Source organism: Nomascus leucogenys, chromosome 2 (assembly GCF_006542625.1).
Source record: "Nomascus leucogenys isolate Asia chromosome 2, Asia_NLE_v1, whole genome shotgun sequence".
NCBI lineage: Eukaryota > Metazoa > Chordata > Mammalia > Primates > Hylobatidae > Nomascus > Nomascus leucogenys.
The window spans coordinates 83,631,281-83,638,760 of NC_044382.1; positions in this window are offsets into that span (position 1 = coordinate 83,631,281).

The following is a 7,480-nucleotide window of genomic DNA, read 5'->3' on the forward strand; positions in this document are numbered from 1 at the left end:
AAGTTGCAAAAATAGTATAGAGTTACCACATACTCTTCACCCAAGCTTCCTGAAATATTGATATCTTACATGACCATAGTACAATGATCAAAACAAGGAAATAAGCACAGAAATCATACACTTACCTAATCTACAGATCGTATTCAAATGATTGCCAATTGTCACCCTAAGGTTCTTTGTTCCCAGTCTGGCCTCCAATCCCGGATTGCTTCACATTGTGTTGAACTGTCAAATGGCCTTAGTCTCCAAGCGAGACCACTAACCAGCTATTCTGTAGGCTGTCCCTCAACTCATCAACCCAGTTATTATGGGCTAAATGCTGCCCTCCAAAATTCCAGTACTTTGGAAGGCAACTGTGTTTGAAGATAGGGCCTTTAAAATGGCAATTAAGTTAAAGCGAGACCTTTAGGATGGGCTCTAATCCAATCTGTCTGGTGTCCTTATAAGAAGAGGAAATTTGGGGCCATGCTCGGTGGCTCACACCTGTAATCCCAGCACTTTAGGAGGCTAAAGTAGGAGGATCACTTGAGGTAGGAAGATCACTTGAGACCAGCCTGGCCAACATGGTGAAACCCCATCTCTACTAAAAATACAAAAATTAGCTGGGTGTGGTGGCACATGTCTGTAATCCCAACTACTTGGGAGGCTGAGGCAGGAGAATCGCTTGAACCTGGGAGGGGGAGGTTGCAGTGAGCCGAGATGGAGCCACTGCACTATAGCCTGGGTGACAGAGCAAGATTCCCTCTTTAAAAAAAAAAAAAAAGAAAAAGAAAATTTGCACACACAAAGAGGCACCAGGGGCCCGGCGTGGTGGCTCATGCTTGTAATCCCAGCCCTTCGGGAGGCCAAGGCAGGAGGATTGCTTGAGCTGAGGAGTTCGAAACCAGCCTGGGCAACATAGTGAGATCCTGTCACTCTCTTTTTTTTAATTAAAAAATAAATAAATAAAACGAGACACCAGGGATGTTTTCACACCAAGGAAAGACCATGTGAAGACACAGCAAGAAGGCAGCCTTGCGAAACAAACCCAGCAGGCACCCTGGTCTTGGACTTCTTGCCTCCAGAACTGTGAGCAAATAAATTTCTATTGTCTAAGCCACCCTGGGTGCACTATTTTGTTATGGCAGCCCCAGCAAACTAATATATCCATTCTCTTCAGTTCTTGGAAATCTGAGCATTTCTATGTTCTCTGACCCCTTTTATCTGCCCATTTATTGATTTATAGCCTTCTCTGGCTCCTTATCCTTGTTACTGGTCCCAAGTAAATTTCTGTTAGACTTCTCCCAGCTGGGCAAGCTTCCAGCTCACCAAAACATCTCCTTCTTTGCTTTTTACTTATATCCCCCTTGTATCATTTTTCCATTGCTGAGGGAACAAATTACCACGAATTTAATGGCTTAAAAAACCACAAATTTCTTGTCTTAGAATTTGAGGGGTCAGAGTCTAAAATGGGTCTGCAGGACTGCATTCCTCCTGGAGGTCCTAAAGGAGAGCCCATTTTCTTGCCTCTTCCAAGCTTCTAGATGCTCCCTGCACTCCTTGGCTCCCATCCAACATCTTCAAAGTCAGCAGCATAAATCTTCTCATCTCCCTTTCTCTCTCTCTTTTTAGACAAAGTCTTACTCTGTCACCCAGGCTGGAACGCAGTGGTACAGTCACAGTTCACTGCAGCCTCAAACCCCGAGGCTGAAGTGATCCTCCCGCTTCACCCTCACGAGTAGCTGGGACCACAGGCATGCACCACCATGCCTGGCTAGTTTTTAATTTTTTATAGAGACAGGCTCTTGCTATGTCACCAGGGCTGTCTTGAATTTGGGCGCCCGCCATCAGAAGCCGGCATGGTCGGCAGCTCCCTGCACCACGTCCGGGCTTCCCGTGCCTCCAGCTGCCCCCTGCGCCGCCGCCACCACTCGCACCTGCACGTGGCCACTCCAGATGCTCCGGAGCGATTGGGCACCCCACGCACACCCAGCCCGCGCCATCCAGTCCGGAGGCCATGGGCCGACAAGGGGGCTGAGCATTTGAAATGTGCCCAGACCACCAGATGCATGGGTCCATTCACACGAAATACCCAGAACAGGCAAAGCCACAGAGGCAGAAAGTATGGGGTTATTTATTTGTTTTAATTAATTAATTAATTAATTGTTTTGAGACGTAGTCTCCTCTGTCGCCCAGGCTAGAGTGCTGATAGCTATGTTGGCTTGATGTGGTGGCTCATATCTGTAATCACAGCACTTTGGGAAGCTGAGGCAGGAGGATCGCTTGTCAGGCCGAGTTCAAGACCAGTCTGGGCAAAATAGTGAGACCCCCTGCTATGGTTTGGATTTGTGTCCCTGCCCAAACCTCATGCCGAATTATAATCCCCAGTGTTAGGGGAGGGACCTGGTGGGAGGTGATTGGATCATGGGGGGAGAGTGCCTCCTTGCTGTTCTCATGATAGTGAGTTCTCATGAGATCTGGTTGGTTTAAAAGCGTGTAGCACTTCCCCCTTCTCTCCCTTCCTCCTGCTCCAGCCATGTAAGATGTGCCTGCTTCCCCTTTGCCTTCCACCATGACTGAAAGTTTCCTGAGGCCTCCCAGCCATGCCTCCTGTGGCTCCTGCCCAGCCTGTGGAACTGTGAGTCAATTAAACCTCTTTTCTTTATAAATTAACCAGTCTCAGGTAGTTCTTTATAGCAATGCAAGAACGGACTGATACAACCTCCATCTCTACAAAAAAAAAAAAATTGTTTTAATTACCTGGGCATGGTGGTGCACACCTGTAGTCCCAGCTACTCTGGAGGCCAAGGCAGGAGGATCACTCCAGCCTGGGCAACAAGAGCGAAACTCCGTCTTGGAAAACAAAAAAATTAAAAAATTTAAAAAAGTAAAGAAAAAAATTATTTTGCTAAATCTGGCAATGCCAAAGGGATGAAACTGACATTTACTGGGTGCCTTCTGCACATGTCAGTTCTCCTAGGAACCCAGAGAGGCAAGGGATTGGTACCAATCTCTAGAGGCAAATATCCTCTAATATCCATGGTGTTCTTTGTGGAGCAGCTCAATGGATTTACTTAATGGGAACTGAAAGAAGGAAAAATGAAGAGGAAAGAAGGAAAAAAGGTAGAACATGCAGCCCCTGGCACAAGGTGTGTGCTCAGGCTTATTCTCCGTGTTGTGGGCTCAATTGTGTCCCCCCACAACAAGTTCACACGAAGTCCTTACCCCCAGTGTGATATATTTGGAGGTGGGGCTTTGGGAGTTAATTAGGTCATGAGGATGGTGCCCTTATAAAGGGGATAAGTGTCCTTAAAGGAAGAGAAAGGAGAGTGAGCTTCCTCTCTCTGCTCTAGGCCATGTGAGGACACCACAAGATGACCATCTGCACAGCAGGAAGCAGGCCCTTCCTCTGAATTGTCTGTTTATAGCCTTTGTCTAATTTATACTAGATTTTAAAAGTCCTTTTCCTATTGATTTTTAGGGTTTCTTTTTATATTCTGAATGCTGATCCATGACTGTTCGATTACAGGAACTCTATGAATACATCACAGAAATAGGTCAAAAAATACCGTCATATGATGACATCCATAGACACGAAGAAGGCATTCACTGGAACCTGAGATTCACTCGTGAGAGAAAACCCTTTGAAAATTAGGATGAGAAGCATGATAATCGCATCTCTTTTAAAGCAAGGTGCACATCAGACTTGCAGAGGAAATAAAGAGAAGTATGCTCGCTCAATTGGAGGACTGAATTGTGTGACCCATAAATTGATATGTTGAAGTCCCAACATCAGAATCTCAAAATATGGCTGGAGGAAGGGTCTTTAAAGAAATAATTGTGGCTAAGTGCGGCAGCTCATGCCTGTAATCCCAGCACTTTGGGAAGCTGAGGTGAATGGATCACCTGAGGTCAGGAGTTCGAGACCAGCCTGGCCAACATGGTGAAACCCTGTCTCTACTGAAAAAAAAAAAAAAAAAAAAAAAAAAAAAATTAGCCGGGCATGGTGGTGCAGGCCTGTAGTCCCAGCTCTTCAGGAGGCTGAGGCAGGAGAATCGCTTGAACCTGGGAGGCGGAGGTTGCAGTGAGCCAAGATCACGCCACTGCACCCCAGTCTGGGTGACGGAGTAAGACTCTGCCTTAAAAAAAAAATAAAATAAAATAAAATAAAATAAAAAATAGAGGTAATTGCATTAACATGAGGTTATTAGGATGGGCCCTAGTCCAAAAGGATGGCTGTCCTTCTAAGAAGAGGAAATTCAGACACAGGCAGAAGACACAGGGAGAAGACAGCTCTCTACAGGCCAAGGAGAAACCAAGCCTGCTGGCATCTTGATCTTAGACTCCCAGCTTCCAGGATTGTGAGAAAATAAATGTCTGTTGTGTAAGCCACCCAGTCTGTGGTACTTTCTATGGCAGCCTTAGCAAATGAATACATATGGTCCTCATTATAGCAAGTTCCATCTGCTAAGTCCAGGGACTCCAGTGTGGGTGCTGGGCTGTTAGGCAGCATTGGTTACTTTTCCTTATCTCAAGAGTATGAACCCCTGATTGAGATTCCAGATTTCACTAACTCCTCCTTGGTCCTGACCTTTGCTCACACAGCACATGAAGACCCTTACTTTGTGAAAAAATACAGCTAAAACACAAGTGTACTGGGGCAGATACTGTAGGGCTTAATTAAAAGGGATTTTCTTGCCCTTTCTTTTTCCTTCCCACTTCATCCCCTTCTTCCTTGCTAAGAGAACCTGGACTTTGTTTGCACAGCACACCCTGGGGCACAATCCTGCTTGGCATGAGATAACCAAGATAACATCCCATTTCCCTTCTGTTTAGAGGTGAGCATGTAATACAGTTCTGTTCAGTGAGATTTAAGGGGAAGTTGGGAGGGGGCTTCTTTTTCCTTATTTCAAAAAAGGTATGTGCAGCTAACCCCTTTTCTACCTGCTTTTGGATATGATTATGTGATGTGATTCCCGGAGCTGTGGCAGCCATGTTGTAACTATGAGGAAATCACCCTAAAGACACCCTGAGAACGATGGAGCAAAAACATGGAAAGCTGAAATCCTTGATGACTTCATTGTGTTCCCTGAATCAACCCTAGAACCACTTGCCTCTGCATTTCATGTTTAGTGAGAGTTTAGGAGCTCTTATTTTTTAAGGGAGGCATTTTTCATCTAAACTGATTCAAGCTAAGAAACTTCATTCTTAGGAGAAAGTCTATGGCTATAATTTGCATTCATAAAAACATACCAAGTTATATGTAAGCTTTTCTTTGGATGACTTGCCAAATTTGTACTAACCAAAAATAAGAGGAACTTCACTAACAAACCTATTTTACTTTGGCTCCCCCAGGCCCCAAAGAATTGCAGTCTGGTTGTGTTCATCTTTGAATTTCTATTGGTACTTCTGCAAGGGAAGTGATTTGACCAAAAATAAAGAAGCTTGATTCAAAGCAGATAGTATAGTCTCTTACTCCTCACCCACACTTAGGGATCCTCTTCCCTGAATCCTGTTTCAGGGTCAGAGGGGCAGGGAAGATGCTATGAAGTGAGCACCAGCTGTAGGAGTCATAGGTTCTAGCCCCAGCACTGCAGTCTTTCTGTTTGGCCTCTAGTAAGCAGTCTATCCTCCCTGGGCCTCAGGTCTGCCATCTATGGGAGAGGGTGGGAGGAGGTATCTATTACCTTGCTACTCAAGGTGTGGCTGGTGGAAGGCTTCACCTGGTGGCTGATAAGCAATGCAGGAACTCAGGTCCTGATGCAGACCTACAGACTCAGAATCTGCCTTATTTATTTAGTTATTGGCAGAGTCTCACTCTCGTCACCCAGGCTGGAGTGCAATGGTGCAATCTCGGCTCACTGCAACCTCCGCCTCCCTGGTTCAAGCGAGTCCCCCGCCTCAGCCTCCTGAGTAGCTAGGATTACAAGTGTGAGCCACCGTGCCTGACCAGAATCTGGCTTTTTTGTTTGTTTGTTTGTTTGCTTTTCTGAGACGGAGTCTTGCTCTGTCACCTGTCGCCCAGGCTGGAGTGCAGTGGCACGATCTCGGCTCACTGCAAGCTCCGCCTCCCGGGTTCACGCCATTCTCCTGCCTCAGCCTCCCCAGTAGCTGGTACTACAGGCGCCTGCCACCACGCCGGCTAATTTTTTTTTAGATTAGATTCTCGTAAGGATCGTGCAACCTAGATCCCTTGCATGTGCAGTACACACGAGGGTTCATGTTCCTATGAGAATCTAATACCACTGCTGATCTGACAGGAGGTGAAGCTCAGGCAGCAATGCTTGCTCACCTGCTGCTCACCTCCTGCTGTATGGCCTGGTTCCTAACAGGCCAAGGAACGGTACTGGTTGGGGACCCCTGGTGTAAACTCACTCCATGAGGTCCTGCATGATGAGGCACAGCCATGCTGACATCATTTTTTTCCTTAAACACATTAAGCTTCTTCCCATCTCTGGGCCTTTGGGATACTGTGCCCTCTGCCAGGAACACCCTCCCTGTGTGCTTGGCAAGGTGACAACTCATGCTTTGGTTCAAATAGAAGAAATCTCTGATTGCTGTGGCTAAAGCATGCTCTCCCAATTACTTACCACCCTTTTACTTATCTTTGGCAGAGTTGGTCTAATATTTTGTTTACTTGTTGTAGTAAGGTGAACTACTAAGGACCCTAGTAAGGACTCTTAAGGCACAGCCCATGGTCCCCTCTGTGGGTTTACCTGCTCTTGGGTGATCCCCTCCTCATGAGAGTGGGTGGTTTCTGGGACTCGTTTCTAACCAGCAGAACACAGATAAAGTGATCCAGTGTTCATGATTGTGCATACATGATTACGTTCCCTAAGAATGTAATGTCTATCTTGCTGAGAGGCTCTCCCTTGATGGCTTTGAAGAAGCCATTGGCCACACTGAATTGTCATGGGGAGGGGAATATGCAGCAAAGAACTGAGGGCTTAAGTCCTGTTGCCAGCTGGATGCTGCTGTGAGCTTGTAATGTGGTCCTTCCCCAGTCGGACCCCAAATGAGAACACAGCCCTGATGATACTGTGATCACAGGCTTGCAAAAGATCTAGCCAAGCCATGCCTGGACCCCTAACACATGAAGAATGTGAGATAAGAAATGCCTGTTCTTTTAAGCCAATAGTTGCTGGTAAACTGTTACATAGCAACAGATATGCTTGTTCACTCACTCTTGCATTAGAAAGAAAACTTCAGAAGGGAGAGACCAGGGACCCTTGCATTCTTCATTATTAAAGCTGCAGAACCCAGCTGGATAGATAGCATAGAGAGATAATATCAGACACTTGTATGAATGAAGGAAACATCCAATAAACAGTAACTGTTAATATTAATAGTTATATTAATAGTGGGCTGATCTATTGCCTCCCCTGTTTCTTGAATGGCCACCATCCCAGCCCTGTCCCATCTGCATATCCCATCCTCCTAGCCACTGTGATTGGTCTGGGGTCACTCACATGACCCAACTCTATCCAATCAGAGCCAAACC